Below are 20,324 nucleotides of genomic sequence, written 5' to 3' on the forward strand. Positions count from 1 at the left end.
TTTTGTTAAATTTTTTATATGATTTAGAAAAAAAAAATAAGCGACTCAATTAGAAAAAAATGCCCCGCGTTTCTCACAAATAGCGGCTTTTTTAGTACTAAATTCTAACCCAAATTAAATATATTTTTTATTTAAATTGGTATTAGAATTTGAGAAGAATACGTTCTTAAGAATTAAAACATGTCTTTACATTTATAAGTTTTTACAGAATTCCACTTTGCTGTAGCAAAAATGAGAATTTTAACTTCAATATTTATATTTGATATCAGTTAAATTAATTTATTTTCTCACTAGGTTAAAAAGTATATAAGTTCTAAATTAAAATATATACAAAAAGGAACTTATCGGAAGATTTTTTGAATAAAAATAAATTGTACTCTGTTCTTTAAAATTTTAAATTAACAATCAATTTTTGTCTATATTTCTTCTGCAATCAATACATATGTATTTAATGTAATGATCAACCAACGTATCCAGTTTTAATTTCTAATTACTGTGTTTTGATATTAATTCCTTAAAAATATAACTCTATGTATAAGTGGAAACATTTTTGTTTGCCAAGTACATTTCCCACGCGGTGCTGGTTTTATTTCAGATCAGTTTAATTGCTCGTTTAACAAGTTAACTATGAAATATGCTCACTGTAAATAAACAGCCCACGATCAAAATGTGGCATCACACGCCTGTCAGCCAATTACTGCCGAAATGTACAAATTTGTGGGCGAAATAAAATCCAGATGACGACATTCAAAGAATTCTGATTACAAACGCGGACAGATTGACGTCACGTTTTTTTTTTTATATTCCAAAGGGGAAAAGTAAAAACCTAATTCTATTTTCATCGTCCCTTGGCAATCAATCACGCTGTTTTCATTTGCAAAGTAAAATTAATAAAATGAAATTTATTATAACTTATAAAAAATGCGATATAAATGATTATTTTAATTCATCTGCTCAATCAACATCGTAATTTCCGTTTATAGCAAACGAGGCTTTCCGAGAAGTCAATTGTAATTTCATTTCGTGAAAAGTCGTCGGCATGATTGTAGTAATGTAAGGTCAAAGGTCGCCGGCAGGGTTTAATGGCACGCCGGAGAGGTGTTGCGCGCCAAATGGTCACTCGCTTTCTCTCTCTCGATTTGGCAAAAGAGAGCGGCGGCGCCGACTCTTCGTGCATTTTGCATTAGGCCGAGATGCGCCTTCTTGGGCCGTCGAGAGCGTGAATAATTTAATCCCTGCAAACCGCAACAGAAGCGGCCGCCGTGTGTTTTATGCATACCGAGGCGTCCGTCGAGCTGCGCCGCGAAGGACCGACCTTTTGCATCGCTCACAACCCGCTTATAAATAAGGCAATAATGCTGCTTTAATTTCAAACGCCGTGTGAGGGAATTTGAGACTTTCGGTTTATCAAATTAAAAGCTAATTTGTTCCCTAATTATGGAGTTAAAATCTCTTGGCTTTTTCGGCACAAGAATTACATGATTAAATACTCTTAATATAATTTTAATTAAAAACTTAATACGATTAGCATAATTTCCTAATTAAAAAATTTAATTAAAATATTAATAATCTTTAATTTTATTATTAATATTAATAATTTATTATTGATTATAAAATAGTAAATACATTATGATTTAATATTTTGCATACATTAACTGTAAGCAAACTTAAATCTTGTGTTTTTAAAACTAAATAAATAAACATTTATTTATCCTTGTAGGCTCAAATTAAATTTTAATCACTAAATCTTTCTATACATGGAAATTAGTTCGTGAATCTGAATCAATAATGTTTTGCGAATTGGAGGAAAAAATTGCAGACAGTGATCTTGATAATATTAAGCTCTGCCTTCTCTAATCTTGTGTCACGGGATATTCTGCGAGCAAATGTCACAGTCGATGATGTTGAGCTACACGATATTTTGTGTTCTTGCGAGCAAAATTAAACTTCTTGGGATTCTGCTCAGCGAAAGCCGAGCTAGTGAGATGAGACACGCGCGCTTGTATATATGATGACAACAAACGCGTTTGCATCAAACGTGTCTCGGGTTTCCCTCGCACGCCCACCGCATGTTTTCGCCACCACCACGACGACGACTGACTTTTCAGTCGCGAGAGCAATATTAATAAAGCAACTTATTAGCCGGCGGCAGCGATCCTAAGGCACGAGCTTTAAAACTTTAATAACTCTCGTTAAGTGGCTTAGGAGGCGAGATTATTTCTCGCAACAGCAGGACGACGGCAGCTCACAGGAGAGAGAGTTATTATATTTTTGTTGCTCGCGTGAACACGGCGAATTTCGTGCACTTATCTTAACGAGAAAGATTGCTAAAAAAAAAGAGAGAGTAGACGGTGATTTATCCTAGTAAAAAATAAAAGGCTCTTGATAAATCAGTGCAAACATATTTTAGGAAACTGGCACTTTTTACATGGCCGAATTCAATTATTATTAAAAAAAAATTGGGATAAAATATTTTCAAGTTTTTAGTCGGAATAAAAATCGGAAATATTCAAACTAAACTTTAAATTTAATTTAAAAAAATATTTAGTTTATTTGCTAAAAAAAAATGAATAAAATGAAGTTTAAAAAAATTCAAATGTAACTTTTAATTTGTGTACATGGATAATAACTTTGCTGTTGATAACAATGGACATGTAGAGCGCGGCAGACAAAGGTAATTTAATTTGTAATTTTCCGAGTTGCAACACAAAAATAATGCTTTATATCCACGCGTCCGTTGGCGTGTGAGCAAAACGCTGCTGGACTGCAAACGAACTGCATATTCCATTTCCACCTCTGGCGCAAACGTACGTGCGGTGTTCTGTCGGTGATGTGCATTACGGCCGTTTCGCGTAACATTCAACTTGCTGCTCCGCTTTTATTTGTTTATTTAGCGAGACGAGAGCTGCACTCAGTTCTCCCAGTGCGGCCAGAAAAAGGCTCGACGAGCGACAGCAGCTGCTGCTGTGCGGTCTGATTATGTAATTGACTTTGTCTGCACTTTGCTGTTCGGACGCTCTTTGACGCTCTCGCCAGTTCGCGACTTTAGCAGGTGGCAAGAGCTTTTCTTTGTCATCGCCTCCGATCCATTCCGCTTCTTCTTGCTATTGTTGCATAGCGCCTGTGGAACTAGTGAGTAGGCAGCCCGCTCATTCCAAGTGTAAAGCACGTTGCATACCTACTGCTTTTCATTAAGGCGTCGAAGTCTGCTTCGGTAAATTGGAAGTCGCGCCTTTGTCTCATTTTAATGGAAAATCGTTTGTCTGGGACGAATACGTGCGCTGCCTTGAAATTGCATAATTTTTTCTCTCTAATCAGTTTTTAGAATTAGCATAGAGAAAATCGCTGTTTCATGACTACTTTCATGGTCTGACTTTGAAATATCCTTAATTTATAATAAATTATTGCAAATTTAAAACTTTGAAGTAAGAAGACTTAATTAATTTGACTTCATATAAAAATCGAGGCTAATCATGAAAAGTTATTTTAATATTTCCGTTTAAAAATTTTGCGAATTTATGAACAAAAGATATTGAAAATGATTTAACTCGGCTGCACATCAATAATGAACAAAATTAATGGTGACGTTTTACAAATTACGATTTTGAACCGATATAAAATGGTGTTAAAACTTTGGTCTGCAGTAATCTATCCTTTTAATCTTATACTTTAGAGCGTGCTTCTCAAAGTTGAAAGTGTGTAAAAGGCGAAATTTTCTATCAAGCTTCAAACATCACTGGAGACCGAGGGAGTTTCTCCTCGACTTTCTTTCAAAAGCAGCTAGTATAGTGAAACCTCACTGTCAAACAAAGTGGTTCCAAAAAACTTTCCGCTAACACCACGCTACATACTGTGCTTCTTCTTAGCGCAGCGCACCGAAAAAAAGAGGAATTTCGTGTGTTCGTCCCCCCGAAATTTATCTGCGTGAAAAACTTTGGCGCCCCGTCGAGGAAATTCTTTTGCTCGCAACTACCTGCCACGCGTCAAGAGTGGTGAGGAGGATCCGCTCTGTTTGCTCTTTTTGCAGGCAACTACCTGCGAGTGTCTGTTTCGACCGAACCTCATATAATGGGCCCTGCCGGCATCCGAGAGAGAAAAAACATATATATTTTTCGCGGAATGCATAATTTATATTCCGGGTGGAGCTCGACGGAAACAATTGCGGCGGAACCCAATTTATTTTTCTCAAAGGGACACGCACGGTTAGTCTCGCTTGTCTGTCGTGTGTCACCTGTTTATGTTTTATTCGCACCTTTTCACTCGGGAAGCGCATTCAAAATTAATCGGAGCGGTTTGGCCCCGGCGGCGGCTCTTCGTTTTTGTTTTGCTTTCGGTAATTAACGTGTGCGTGATAAAGTGAAAACGCCACTTTTGGCTGAAGGGGGCTTTTTACTGATTGCAAATTTCACCGCGGCGAATGAAACGCCATTCAAGGGCTTTTTGTGTTGGAGAGCAAATGGTGCAATTTTATTTGCAAAGTGCGGTGAATTTCCACATCTGCTCCGGATCGGGCTCCGCGTGTCGAGGACTGTTGAGGACGTTAATTTTTAAACGAAACAAGCGGGATATAAATTTTTCCTTTTATTTCGCGTAAAACGTTGTCAAATTGAATGAAGCACTCTATGAAATTAAAACAAAAAACTTCGCAATTTAGCTTCAATTTCGGAAAACAATCTAATCAGCTCCGCCAATTTTGTTTTCAAAAACACCACAACTCTAAAAAGTAATAAATCAAACATGAAAAATGTTCCTTTTTTAACATGTAAAGGATTTATAAAATGTTATGGTAATCGTCAAGGAACATTTTTCAAGGAAATTCGATTTAAAAGAGTGAAGTCTATTCTAGATTAAATTCAAGCCCAGAATTTTATAAAAAAAAAACTGATTTCTTCGCCCTTCATCAATTTGTTAAAATGAATTCCTTTAATTTTGTCTCTTTATCTAGTCTTGGGCCAAGAAATTCAATTCAAAAGCCAATTTGTAGTAAAAACTAGAGAATGGCAGCGAAACAACCGGATGCACTTAGGCAAGTCGTAACAGTTTGGCATCGTGATAAATATATAACCCGTGTGTCGTGTGGACCAGTCCCAATTACACGGACCTTTTAAGTGGCTCTCGCTCGGAGATAAGGAATTAACTACTACTCTGCACTGCACCGCACCGCACAAGAGCTACGATGGATGCTTTATTAATGTAAACACATGGCTTAATGCGCTTGATGGCTTTTGTCCTCGTCGCGGCTCACGTACGAGACCCTCAATGAAATGCCGCTGCGTGACCTATAAATTGAATGCCGCCCGCTTCTTGCTTATCAATCGATGCAAATTTCAAATGGGGAAAGTTTCCTCGGTCCTTGTCACGCTCCGTCAAGATATGGTTGAATAAAAACGAGCGAACGATTTTAGGCTCGTAATATACCCTTCATCAGAGAAAACTCGTCGAACTGTGTTGTAAAAAGGGTTTAACGGCACGGCTAGTGCGTTAAGTGTTTACGACCGGCGTAAAAAGTGAGAAGGGGCAGGACCGGTCCATTAACATGCGGCTGCCAACAATTGCAGTTCACACGAACAGCGCCAGCAAAATGAAAAACAAATATTTTCATTTCAAAATGAGGCTCGTTTTGCCACATTGTTAGCTCATATTAAAACGTTCAAACATAATTATGTTTTCATTTAAATTCAACAGACAATTTTTCTTTAACCATAACTTTTAGTGCTTTTTTTATAACGAAAAAGCGTGATTAAAAAATCAACTTCGAGAAATAGGGTATTTATCATGAAATTTTGTGTTAAAGATAACTCTTTTTTTGCTTTGTATTTCTTTTAAAAAAATTAAAAATAAAATCGTCCAGGACACTTATTTTCCGCTAACCTGATATAAGTGAGTCAAATTTATTGCCAACATTACGAAATATTGGAGACAATTTAAATTTATTGCAATATATTTTTATTATTCCAATATTGTAAGTCAATATTTAAAATGGCATTGTTAAACTATTCGCAAAACGATATTATTTTTGTAACTTTTGTTGAAAATAAGATATTTGCAATTCGAGCTCGGCTATCGACAAAAGATATACTTTCCAAGTTTTGGGTCAATATTGATTTGCTCTCTTGTTTGTCAATACGTTTTGATCTGCAACGATTGCGTAATAACCTTTCCTGCTTTTCAGGCAATTCTTCTGTAAATGCGAATTCTCTTGAGAATCCAATTCCAGACGTAATTTGGTGGACGACAGGTTTAGAGAAGAAACTTTTTAAGCGAATCGCAGAGAGCTTTCCTTTATTCCACTCAAGGTCTAGGCATGTCATTTCGCTTTCTTTGTGTACAGACGGAATGCTTTTGTTGTTCCCTCTTGTCTTTCTCTCCGCCCGGTTAAAACTCGCAGTCTTTCTCATCAAAAGCACCTGAACACATTCGCGAGCGGCAGATAGCGAGGTGCTGTCAGCCTTTGTCAAAAGCAACCAAACTTATCAGCGGCAGCTCTTCCTCTCATCTGCCTGTATTATTTTTTTTCCGCCATATATGCTCGCGTGTCTGCCTCACCGATATGAATTTTCAATTTCCACTCGTATAGTTTTGCATCTCACTCCGTGTCTCTGCAAAGTAGATAAAACATGGACCGAGAGCGCTGACAGATTGCGCCACATTTCTCTCTCGCTCCTGCCGTGTATGTGTGACGTCACGGCAAAATTTCAAGCACCATTTGTGCGTGCGAGCGCATCCTCCTCCGTCTTTTTTCGCTTTTCTCCCGGCGCCCCGGCTCGAAAAAAGAAATGACGAATTGCACCCGCACACTTCACGTCTCGTCGTTTTCTTGCACGCCGGTGGGAAAGTATGGGATTTCGGCAGGGGAAGCAATTTGGATTATTAGAAAAAGCTACCAAAAAAATTCTGATTTTATTGCATTAGCTATGAAGTTATCCAATCATCCGATTTAAAAGAAATAAGTTTTTTCCTGTCTTTTTCAACAATTTTTTTTTTTTCAAATATTTACTTTACAATTTTAATTCAATCTAAAAATTTAAACATGTATATTTTCCATACTTTTTAGTGACTTGTTTTAGCGAGTTATGTGTTGCCAATTTTTTCTACTTGAGATTGGACGTTACAAGTTTGTTCATTGTTAAATTGCTTCCTTATTAACTGCGTCCATGATTAAAAAATTATTAAATTTTGTAAAATTTGTACATTTATACAGTTTTGATGTTTACGCTGCTTTCTCATTTATTTATAGTTTTCTTGGCAAGGAGAGTTGGTGGATTTTTCGCCAATATATAATTTTGAATTCTATTTTGTTATTTCCAAATTACATTGCAAGTCGGTGGCATATTCAGCGTATTGTATTGCACTAACACGGCTTATGTCAATAAAAAATAATAATAATATTAAATATTAAAGTAAAATATTAATTCAGATAATAAAATGAAATAAAATTGTAATTTTTTTTCAATTTTATAATAAATTATATTTAACATATAATATTTTTTTCAATAATACAGGGTGATAAAAATTACGTTTGAATAATAATCATTGTTTTTTTTTCATCTCATTCAGCTTTTCATAAGAATTAATTAACACATTCTCAATTTTGTACAAAATTGAAAATTAGTGATTATCTTTGTGCACAATACATTATATTGTGATCTTCAATTGAAATTAATAAATAAAAGTTTATTAACTGATTTTAACTTAAACTTTTAATGTTCCTTCAATTTATGCAATTCAAATTTAATCCAGAGCAAACGTAACCTTTATTTGAATTTGACAATTTCATTATAAACACCTAAATTGTATATAAAATGTTAGGTACGAGCAAATATAAACAGTAACAAATTATTCTGTCTGTTCTCCACAATTCACGGACGATGTGGCAATAAATAGGAAGATTCGACTCACAAATCAATTCCGAAGTTATCACTTACCAGCATGCATAATGCATGAAGCATCAATCAAATTCCATTTTTGGTGCGGAAAACGTCAAAACGAGAGCTCGGAATTGGGCGCGAAATCAAGTGCCGCGTGTTGTACATCACAGGGTGCAAAAGCGGCGCCGCCGACTGGCTGAGTAATGCATTTTTTATGTAGTGCCGCCGCCGCCGCCGCGTGCAACAACAAAAGGCGCGAGTATGAATGTGGCCGCCGGGTGTGTTCTCGCTCATATATAAATTCTGTTTTGACTCAAATTTCCGATAGGTTCCGCCATTACGTTGCAGAAGCCACAACTTTCTCTCCTTTGTGCCTTCTATCAGACCAAAATCATAAATAAAACCTCCCGCTCATTTTCTGCACCACACTCAACGGAGGCGGGTGGGCGTTGTATCTTTCCCAGGCAGCCATAAAATAAAATGCGAGAGAAAGAAATTTCCTGTTCCATTCTCCGCCGCGCAATATAAGTTGTGTTTTCTTTTTTCATCACAACGCCCCTCAATTCACGTGTGTGTCCCGGGAAAAACCTGCTCCAGGATATAAAAATGTTTCATTTTTTATTAGGAAAAATCCTACAATTTAATCTAGGAATAACAAAACGTGCGAAGACTTCCAAATTCCAGTAAATCAAATTCCGGTATGAGCCAAATTCTTCAATATTTAAAGAAATAATCCATCCAAGCATTTTAAAATGAATAAATGTGCGTGAAATGTTTATTTCAATCTAATATGCTTTTATATAAATTAAATTTTACTTCAGACTTCAGAATCCGCCAAATCCGCCAAGAAGGCTAAAAACTTTTGAATGAAACTAAAAAAAATTCTATTATTTTATTAAACAAATTTTTTCACAAGTCGAAGTAAATAAAATCAGTCACTTGCTGGAACTAAATTTTCTTCGCAAAGTTTCAAGCGATCAGGTTTTTTACTCTCATTTTAAAGAGCAGCTGTCCTCTCATAAAATATTGATGGCGAATCTCAGCAAACGACATTGCCGAGTTTCAAGTCTTGCTTGATTCGAACGGGGGGGAAATGCACCGGCGGTTCGTCTCGGAGCGCCGCTCGAAATAATGAAAAACGGCTGCTTGCGTGTTCGCCACCAGCGCTGCGGTTATCGGCAGATATTTCCGCACCGCAGAAGCAATGCTTGTAGCTCTACATTTATCATTGCAATTTATGGCCTGGGCCGAACCTCATTTCGCGGCCGCTTACTTTTTCACTGAAACAATTGACCCGAGAGCGCATTGGGAGGAGAACACGCGGATTACGTGCGGCCGCTGAGAATCAATAAAAATTTATAACAATTGCAAAGATATATTTACAAGAAAAGCAAACGCATTTTGGAAACAACCATGCAATAAATTTGTTTAATGATTTATTAATAACTAATATTGTTATTAATTAGTATTTAATTATCAAATCAATTTCTGAATATAAATTTTTATTTTTAAATATCATATATTTTCCAGCATTTGGTAATTACATAGATTGTATTTCAAAAATTAATTTACATGTAAATATTACAAATTTTAGTTATTTTCGGCACAAAATGATTACAATATAATGTAAAATTATTTAGACATATCTGAATATAAATTTTTTAAATATTTGATATAATAAAAAATATATAAAGAAATAAAATTATACATTAATTTAATAGAGATACCAACTGTATTATTTAAAAATTTCTTTATAACTTTTTAATACCCATGAATGCCAATTCCAGATAAATTTTGTTTCCCTGCTGCTAATTTTCAAGCTTTTTTGTTAAGTAGCAGAGTCAGCTGCAGAAATTTTCCCGCCCTCCCCATTGTGAATGAATCGAGCTCGGCCGCCAAAGGGGGTCTTTTGTCTTAAGATGTTATCAAAACTTCTCACTGTAATATGCTTGTTAGACACTTGCATTGAATTGTGAACCGTTTGGATTTTAATTCCCTGTGCGGCTTTCATATGAAACTCGCTTCTCGGCTGTAAATTTTGCACCCAAGTCGGATTTGAAACATAAACGTCTCATCTGCAAATTTATTACTGTGGTCGGCGCCCATTAACATAATAATAATGCAACAGCATGGAGATTCGTCGCAACATGTTTGAAGTTAGAAACCGGGGTGCAACTTTTAACCCCGAGAAACAAACTTTGGCTGCGTGGCTGCTGCGAATCGCTCATTACCAAACGTATGCTGCGCCATTTGCATGACAATTGACTGGTAATTAGGCAGCGCCCAGAGTTGGAAGTCTAATTTAATGGCGAAACAATAAAACTTTGGCACGCGCTTGGCAGCTGAGCGGCGGAATATGCAAATTAATATGGCGCAAAAAGAGTGACAAACTTGACGATAATTACAGCGGAGGGGAATCGGAGCCGGGCGTGGCGAGTGAGCGAACGAAAGAGCAAACGGCGGCGTGTTTGCGTCGACTTTCCCACTCGACTGCAGAGAGTCGTGACCTGCGAGTCCTTAATTAAAACAGCCGTTGCTGCGATGAACTTGAGTTTTGAGGCAGCAGGTCAGGCAGAGTTATTGCGCGCGACTTTGAATACTAAAGAGCCAAAAGTGCTACTCGAAATAAAAGGGACGTGAAAACATAAAGGTAATCGTGTGAAAAGCTTCAAATGTTAAAAAGAAATATTTATTGTATAAAATCGGACATTGCCACGGGCTATTTCTTGTTGAAAGAAGGTTATAATTAATTTTAAATACTTATCAAGTAATTTTTTTTAACATTTCAGTCACAAACTAAAAGCTTAAAGTTGCTTTAAAAAATGTTGTTTGAAGATTTTAACGGTTAATCTTGTGTTTTATTCACATTCCTTTTAGGATTCAAAATAATTTATTAAAAACATTACATGTTGTGACTTCAAAATAATTTTTGTCCACAAATTAAATTAAATTTAAGCCGTTTTCCTGATTATCTCATAATTATTATATTGCAATTTATAATAATTTAATTAAATCATTGGGTATTATTTGCTCCTTCCTTTATCATATTTCAAACTGAAGCCATTTGTGAAATTTGCTTTGAGCATGGAAATAATTTTCACTTGACCAACTCTCATAAATCCATGTTTGCTACTCGATCCTGTTGCTGCCTTTCTCGTGTGACTGCAATCGACCTTAAAACGGCTCAGCGCTGAGTAATCAAAGGAAATGGATGTTGAAGTTTCTTGAACATGGAAACGTGAAGTTGGAATTAGCTGCGGCGTTGATCAAACACACGCGAGATCAAAAGTATGCACGAGGCGCTGCGAATATATGTAATATTTATTCAGCAAAAGCATATTTGCTTTTTCCATCCGCACTCAGTCACGAATTAAACGCGCGCCAAACGAGCCTCGCAATTTCATTAAAATCCAGCGAAATCAGCTAAAAATTAATTGAAAAGTCAAGCGGCCGAGCGCGGTTTTGCAGCGCGGCAGAGAGAAATTTTTATAACGCCGCGGCGTGGTTATGTTTTGAATGGGAGGAACCCATTACTCTACTGCAGGGGCAAAAAATTAAGAATCACGACTCGCGGAATTCATTTCAGACTTTTTCTCTCAGACGCATTTCGGGCGGGGGAAAAGAGGCGAGAGAAATAAATCTGAATGGTTAAGACGCCATTTGTACCGCCGGAAAAATATCCATTTGGGAATTTGCATACTAAAAGAAGATAACCGCCGCGCGTTGCTTTTCTCCATCTTCTCGCCGGTGTCATTACGATTATGTTCTCCCCGCGAGAGGAACAATTTCTCCCGCTCTCATTCTCTCTCTCGTTCCCGCGCACAATGAGAGAGAGTGATAATTTAATATTCCCTTATGACTGCCTGACAATTTGTCTTCCCCGACGACGAATACTTCTTCTTTTTGTGCGTCTGCCTCGGAAATAGCGTTTGCCCGGATTTTTTGCTCAAGGAGCTTTCACTCTCTGCGAAATATGGAAAGGGCCACTTTTGACAGCACCTCACTTATTTTTGTTAGTCGTTGCAGAACTTTATGATTACAGCTTTCAAATCGTGCAATTTGTAGACTCAAATTCATGAGAAGCATAAATTTAAAATTCTTTTGTTGGAATTTCTATAACTTTTTATTTTTATTGTATTTGATTATTTTTACTAGAGTGAAAATTTCAGATTGACACGAATTGTTTTTTCCTGAAATATGAATTATCCATTTCGAAATGATTGTTCGAAACGGTTTATTTTATTTTAACGGCCAAAGTTTACTTTTATTGCTTTTCTGTCCCTCGGTTGCTTACAAATGACTTTTGAATTTGATGCCCGTGAGATCCACGAGCGTCATAAAAGCGTGTTATAAATTTTAATCTTGGTACACTTTTTTTAACACCGTTATAGCTTAATAAATAAATTCCAGCAGTTTTTGCAACAAGACGGCGGGGTCGGAAGTGAACAAAATTGGCGTTTCGCCGCGCTTTAATAAAAACGCAATCAACTCTGGTGAAGCTGCAGAAAATGCCTCTGCATCGGGGCTGATTTCCCAGAGTGGAGCTGCGAAAAGAGGCGCGACACAAAAGCGCCATTAATGGCCTCGGGGAAAAGCAACAAAAACCGCACGCATCGTGCTGGTGCACCGCACGTCGGATGCATTTTGTTGTCTTCTCATATTTATGGCCGGGATCATCTTACTTATTCTGCCTGCTGCAGCTTTTCCGAAAAAGCAGCCGCGTGATCCGCATCGCCCTGGTTTCCACGTTTTTCGTATCAAGTTACAAACCAAAAGTCCGCTTTTCATTTTTACAATTTCTTTGATGTGGCGTTTGCGTGCGCGCCACAAACTCAATTTTTTTTTTGCAGGAAATCAATTATTACGACATGGTGTTTTGTAGCTTTAAATTAATTTTACATAATCATTTAATAAGCTCAGTAGTAAAGGTAAACCTCAAAAGTGATGATAATTATCCACAATTCTCAAATTGATTCATTTGATCATATTATTTTTTTTGTAATTTTTGTAAAAATTCTAATAATTGGGGTTTTGTTGATCTAAAAATAAAAAATAAATTATATGTATATAAAATTCATTGGAAAAATTAATTACTAAAAATCAATTACAAATAATATTCTTTTTTTAACTTTTTAAAAATATGATAAGCAATAAATTTTTTCTAAAAATGACTATAAAATTTCTAAAAAAATTTTTATTAAAAAACAAAGAATGCAACTACAAATAATTGCGCTTTTTAGTATAATTTTCTATTGTGCGTCTTTTATGCTGTGGTGAATACGCTGGCAGCAGACTCGGTTAATAACAGGGTTCCAAGTTCTTGCGCCAACTGCAAAGTGAGCAAACCGCGTGGCTCGCCAACCGCACTTTGCTGCCAGTTTTATAAATGCCTTGCCGGCCAATGTTTTCTCATCAGCACCCCACGTACGAAACTATTCCACAACTTTCCCAATCAATTCCATGCGCCGCAGAATTCCTTGCAAACCAAATTAATCTCGATTGCGTGCTGCTTCCATTCGTCTTCGCAAAGCATTTGTTGATAAATCTCATCCGACTTTGAGGCGAAAATAATTATTTCACAAGTCTCGATCTAATTAACACGAAAAACTGAGGCCAGATTTTTTTCTACGTTTTAGGTTTTTTTTCTTCTTTCCGGCTGTGAAAAAAAATCACGGTAGTCATTTTTCGCCTTGTGGAAATCAACTTAGCAATTAGTTGGCTTAATCAAGTTTTCCGTTCCGGCACACTCGTCTCTCTCCAAAACAACAAAAAAAATCTCTGCACGGTGATGTTGAAGCAAACTTGTTATTGCAGACAAAAAGCAGCCAGTGAGTGGCCGGCGCGCTTTTCTGAATTGATTAACGTGACGGTAATCAAGCCGGCGAGCAAACAATTCCAATCCGATTATTTCAGTCCAGATGAAATGCGATTTTGACGCATGAAGGGAGACTTCTGCAAAAAGGAAAATTGTGTTCAAATGCAAATCGACTGATTGATTTGCATCAGCTTTTAAATTTAATATTCGCTTATTCTTGAATACAGTTTCTTTCAATTAAATTAAAAAGCTTCAGAATAAATAACAAGATCCACCAAATAGCAATTAAATTCTTTAATATGTTTTAAATTATCAAAAATCTGTAAATTTGTTTTTCAAAAGGTTGTTTCTATTTTAGAGAGGTTCTTGTTTTTTCAAGCCTTAAAATTTCATTAGAAAAATATTGAATTGATTTAGAAGGAAATTAATAAATAAAAATTAGCTATTTTTTTATTTACTTAAACATAATTATATTGAAAGTAAATTTTGATGTCTCTTTTGTTGCAGATCTTCATTGACAGCTGAAAGCCGAAGTCCTCTGGAAAGGTGAGTTCATACATCCCTAATTTTAATCTCTCTTCCCCTCTCTTACTTATTTACTTACTCGGCACTACTTAGCATCTTTTTAATTAATATGGAAACAAAAATTGCTCGGATTCGCGGTAATTTCGGGACAGCAGGGCACCGCCTCGCCAACTTTAAGCAGCCTTCTGCTCTAATTACGTGTGCAAATGAAAACTGCGCAATTTGAATTTTAAATTAAGTCGGCTGCGGCAGCCTGTGATGAATAACACGGCGGGGAAGGGAAACTTTGTGTTTTGAGCTGCATATATCAGTCCCCTTGAAGTTTTGTATATTTTTCATTCGGCGTCGTATTGTTTTGCCATGAATATCTATCAAAAAACAACCTTCTTTGAGAGGAAGCAAATGAATTCTTCTCACCGAAAAAACCGATTCCTTTGGCTGAACAAAATGTGTCCCCTCCGCATATATGCCAATGAACGCCACTGCCAAAAGGAATTGTTTCTCTCTATCTCGTGCATCGACGGAGAGGGTCGTTCGTTCCTTCCTTTGAACTCGGAGGACTTAAACTGTAAGCGGCGTTGCTGTGCAGGTCTGTCTTTTGCACGGGTGAACGCCTTTCGCTCCGTTTCAACGCCTCGAGCCGATAGCCTTGGCAGGGGCTGCACTAGGAAATGAACGTGGATTACATTGGAAATGGACCGTCGTTTGATCCAACCATCGCCCCAGGCCGATGTGGTTTAATTATTATTAATTACACTGCCTTTGCTATCCCTTGAGTTAATTGAATTTCCAAGCGGGTCAGGCTAGAAAACAAAAATTAAATTGCAAGCTTAAATTAAACATTAAAAATGTTCTCCGACAAAAAGAAATTAAATTTTATTATTGGAGAATTGTTTTCAAGACATTTAAAAGTCTTAGAAATGACTGAATGAATGAATTGATGAATTTCATCCATAAACACTCCCCGATTTCAATAAAATATACAAAGAAATAAAAAAAAAATTATGCTTTAATATGAATGTTTGATTTTGAAGACAATAATTTTGTGTATCAACTTCCAAATATATGAATTTTAGAATTTAAATACTGTAAATTACTTGTTTTCATTTAAATTAATTTTTGTTTGTAATTATTAGTGCAATTATAATTAAATTTTTTTACCATATTTCATCAAAAATTGAATTTTTTAATAAATTTAAGTTGATTTTGTGACTAATTGTAAATTTCGTTGGTTTAACATAAAAATTTAAATAAATCATTCCAAAAAGAAATGCGAGTTCAACGAATTCCCTCACTTTTAAATTTCGCTTTTGACATGCTTTCCTCTTTTGTAACTCGGCGTTTTTATTTGTATTAAATCGCGTGCAAAACACGTACAATTTTGTGTTGTAAAGCAAAAAAAAAAACGAGTCGGTCAAAGCAGACGTTTTGCGCCCACTCTTTTCGGCTGGAACACGAATTGGCCGTCCAAATTTAATTAGCCGGGCGCGCATCGAGCCGACGAGAGCGTAAAACCTTGTAACATAATCGCGCAACATGGCATAATTAGAGGGAGCGCTCGGCTCGGCCCGCCACTGCCGCGCCGACCCCCTTTGACGATATGAGGCAGAGCACCATCTTCGTAGAGACACTAATTAAACCGGCAGAACGAGCAACCACTACAAAATCCCTGCCTGCTTGTCTTGCGGCGCACCCCAAACACACCCCCACGAAGCGCAGGCAAGCGAGAAGACCTTTGCTCTCTCCCGCGAGTGACGCAAAAAGTCTCCGATTTGTGCCCGTGTGCGATAATTACGCTGCTAATGCGCGTGATTTCGTCCGCGAAACGCGCCTCCGTGATATTAAGACCCCCTCTGCGGTTTCAAATGAGAGACGGAAGCGCAAAGTTTCTCTGAATGGGGCCGCGTCGGCCTGAATAAATGATTGCCCTTTAATTGAGTGAGCCGGAAAAGGTGATGGAGAAATGCGTATTTTTGTCTCCCTTTACGCTCAAAAGCGTCATCAGTCATCGCCCTTCAATAAATTGCAAGACGTATATAAGATGAATTAAAGGGAAATATATATTTTGAGGCTAAACTTCTGCGGAAAGATTCTTCAATTTAGAAACTATATTGTTAAGTTCCATGGAACCACTTTTTAGTTCCATTCCCATTTTGTATTAAATCTGAATATTTTTTATTTCAAATTCTAATTAATTTTATATTATTTTTTAAACATCTCAAGCTCTGAGCTTCTCAAATTTTATCAATTTGATATTCATACAATGTGTTATATGTAATATGAGCCATTGTCAAATTTTAGTTCTTAGTATATTAAAACTTTGCACACTCGCTTTAAAAAAAACTAATTTTAAATGGACAAAATGAAAAAAAAAATTACTAAAAAAAGTCAGTTACTTCCACTCCGGTAATTTGTAATGCTCTTTATTCTGAAAGATTGCTAAATTTCGAGTATATCTGGTGAAAACACTATTTGAAAATTCCAAACCGTTGCCAATCAAAAGAAAAAAACCTAAATACGAGTGATTCGCGCGAAAAACGTGTGAGAATTGAGTAGCCAATCAGATCCATCAGTTTGTTCCAAAAACTACAGAATTTGGTCACATTGGCGCTGCGATCGCTGATTTTGCCAAGTTTTCTGCAACGCCGTGGGGCATTAGTGGCAAAATCAGCGATCGCAGCGCCAATGTGGCCAAATTCTGTAGTTTTTGGAACAAACTGATGGATCTGATTGGCTACTCAATTCTCACACGTTTTTCGCGCGAATCACTGGTATTTAGGTTTTCTTTTGACAGAGACGCAGCGGTTTGGAATTTTTAAATAGTGTTTTCACCAGATATGCTCGAAATTTAGGAATCTTTCGGAATAAAGAGCAATACAAATGACTGGAGTGGATCTTTAATCAGATTTAAAAAAAAATTAGATTATCCAAGAAAAAGCATTTTCTTTAAGATGTCATCACAGAAAGATCTAAAACCTTTCCTTTCGCATTTCGGAGAAAAATCTCATTCTCCCGAACTATAAGCCGAGCGGAAAGTGTCTTTGCAGAGGTGCTTTGGAGCCACATGCGAGGCACAACAGCGCCCACTAACGATCGGCAATCAGGGTGGATTTGGATTTTGACCTTTGGTGGCCACCGGATGAGCCGCCGCCTGTCGCAAATGGCGTTCGCAGGCTGCTTCCGTCACGCCTCAGTGGAGCGAACGAACGAACGAAAAAGATTTGGTCGTCGGGCGGGCGCCGCCAGGCCGGAGATTATTGAAATGGTCGAGTTGTTTACCCAGGGCAAATAAATGCACGATAAAGATTAATCCAGGGAAATATCGCGTCGCAGGCAGCCGGGCGGGCGTGTTTGCCAAGCTGTTAAACCGGAATGGGAAATTGCCTGCTAGTGAGCTCTGCGCGAAAAAGCGGCCAGATAAATACACAGTGAAGAGCAGAGAAAGATCTAGAGTTTTATGGGGCATACTTGGATATGATGATGAGAACGCTCTATTATTTCCATCTTTGCAGCTTTTGCGTCACGAAATAATGTAATTGAGAGATGAGATCTTGTTTGCTCGCTTTTGCAGACCCTGTTTGCTTTCAATTACGCAACGTGACTCTTATTCCGACCGCCCCGAATTAAAGCCCTTGATCTTTTCTGAATTTTTTATGCGGATTTTCTTCCCAGCTCTAAACGTCTACCAGGATCTGAGATGGTGCATCGCTCAAAAGAAAAAGATTTTACTGTGCATCCTCCAGATCTTTACAACTTCGACCCAAAAAGCACTTTTATGAGGTTCTCCTGACGAGAAGAGCAAATTGCCTGTCGGTTTTATTATTTTGTTTCATTGTTTGCTGACGGTGATAAATTCATATCGCTTATGCTGAATGAAAAATCAGTCGTCAAATTTCTTGCGCAATTCAGTGCTCGGTAATGAAAAAGGCAAACTGTCAAGTATGAGCAATTTTCAGTAACCCATTTTGATGTAATGTGGCTCATAAATCGACAAGGGTATTTGACCTACATTTAAGCAACAAAGTAAATCTTGCAAAAACCTCCATTTTTAATGATAGTTCCTATTTTTTTCGTCTAAAATATCCAAACCTTGATTTAATTTTAAATTATAAAGAAGATTAAAATAAAATTGCCTTATTATATAGTATTTTTAATATTAAAGTGTTGACAAAATTTTATTTTTTTATTTTTTTTATATTGAATAAACGTTACTTCCTTCCTAAAATGGCCAAAAAGGTTTTATTTAAAAATTAATTAAAAATATTTTGAATTAATTTATTGAACACCAAGGCCATACTTCATTCAAATTTTAGACAATATTCCTTTCATATTTTAATAAAATTTCTTAATAAAATTTTCCAAGTCCCAAGAAAAAACTCTTGTTGCTAAATAAAATAATTATTTTGTTAAATTTAATAGTGTCTGGCGGTTCCATTTATTTATATTTCATAACTGATTTTCACAGTGTAAATATTGACTAAAGGGAGAAATGAAAAGTTTTGCCTGCTCCGAAAACACAAAACTCATTAATTATTTTTCTTGTCGAGGGCACTTTTCGCAACAGAGAAGCTCCACAATGTTGTTCCGAAGCCGTAATAAAAAATTGCTCTTTTGGCACGCCTTTGTTTGTTGTGTTTTTTGTGGCGTGGCCTAAATCGTACGATTTTATATGTCGTATATATTTTTTTTCCACCACCAACATCGAGCGAGAGGAAATGCGCTGTTAACGCACCCATCCAACGTGTTTGCACAGCCAGATAGACACGCCGCGCTGTCCTCTCGCGTCACACACGCATTCAAGGACAGGAAATAATTTGCGAGAGATGTGTTTGCGAAATTCGTTCGAGCGTGTGTGTTTAATTTGCAAATTAAGTGCAATTAGGCGTCATTCTCTGGACGCGGTTCCGTCCCACAATTAAATTTAATGGAGCAAAAAGGGGTTGAAATTTATGTGCCAGCAACTTTTCTACTTGAGAGTTTTTTCATTCAGCCATTGTTTTCGGCGAGCGTTTCATTGTCCGTTGTAATTAAATGGAAAGCGGAAAGCGAGGTGTACCGGGAAAATTTCATTCCGACGGAGATGAAAAGCCAAAATGAGTGGGAATTAAAGAGGAACGGAAATATTTCGCTTTTATTTGGCACAATTATTTCTTTTGAGTGAACATCACTGTTAGAATTTTGAATCAAAATTAAAAAAATAAATGAAATTTTTGTTTTACTGCTTCAAAAAATCATTGTTATTGTTATCACTTTTAATTGTCACACAATTCTGTTGAAATTTCACATTCTAATTATATCTTAATTTGTTAAAAGCTGGAAAAACGAAATTCTGTAGAATTAACTGACTTTTGACACATTAATTATTCGGATTTTATAAAAATTATCATGATTTATTTGAAAGTCTTTGACATCACAAATTTATAAAAATGAATTAAATTACTTGTACCGAATTTACAAAAAAAAAAAATACTTTTCTTAAAAAGATAAAATTTTAAAATTGTTGTCTTAAATTAAAACTGAAAAATCATTAAAAATTTCATTATTTTCATTTTGAAAGAATTAATTTTAATTGACTTGCTGCCGCCCAAGGGGTGCTCACTGCGAATTGAGTTACAAGAGCCACGTGGCGCACTTTGAATGCAAAACGAGTTGGTCGTTGCGCGTGCCGCGACGCAGCCCCTGAGAGAACAGTGGCGGTGGTAATAAGCGCGCGCGCGCGAGAGAGAAGCGGATTTAAGCATGACGAGCAGAGGCATTTTTGCCGGCGAGTGAAATATTTATGCGAGGTCCGTGTTTTCGCTCTCTCGCCTAAATAATAATAAATTACGTCGCTCTGGGGACGTGTCCTCGCGTAATGAAGCCGTGCCGCTTAATTTATGCTGCATTACGCGAGAGAGGGCGCGAGAAAAATTACGCTAAAAAGACTTGGCAGCTGAAACATGACTCGCATCTAGGCCTAACTCGCTAGAAAATGCGTAGTTACAGAAAACTAATTGATGCTAATATTTGTTTTAATTTTTTTTTAAAAAGCAGCCACAAAAAATATTGAAATAAAATACAAAAATTTTTTTAATTTATTTTGTAGACTCGTGATGTGAGGAAAATGTTCGGAGTTG

The 20,324-nt window shown here is 36.7% G+C and overlaps 1 protein-coding gene across 4 annotated transcripts in view; it reads left to right on the plus strand.

The window, feature by feature from the left end:
• Positions 1 to 20,324, plus strand: part of LOC132199155 (TWiK family of potassium channels protein 18-like) — a 124,507-nt gene that overhangs the window by 26,823 nt on the left and 77,360 nt on the right. For all 4 annotated transcript variants that reach the window (XM_059623679.1, XM_059623680.1, XM_059623678.1 and 1 more), the window contains exon 2: positions 14,191 to 14,229. The gene's annotated coding sequence lies outside the window, so the exon portion shown is untranslated. The remainder of the gene's footprint in view (positions 1 to 14,190; positions 14,230 to 20,324) is intronic.

This window comes from Neocloeon triangulifer, unplaced genomic scaffold (assembly GCF_031216515.1).
Source record: "Neocloeon triangulifer isolate White Clay Creek 2 clone unplaced genomic scaffold, ASM3121651v1 ptg000013l, whole genome shotgun sequence".
NCBI classification, from domain to species: Eukaryota; Metazoa; Arthropoda; class Insecta; order Ephemeroptera; family Baetidae; genus Neocloeon; species Neocloeon triangulifer.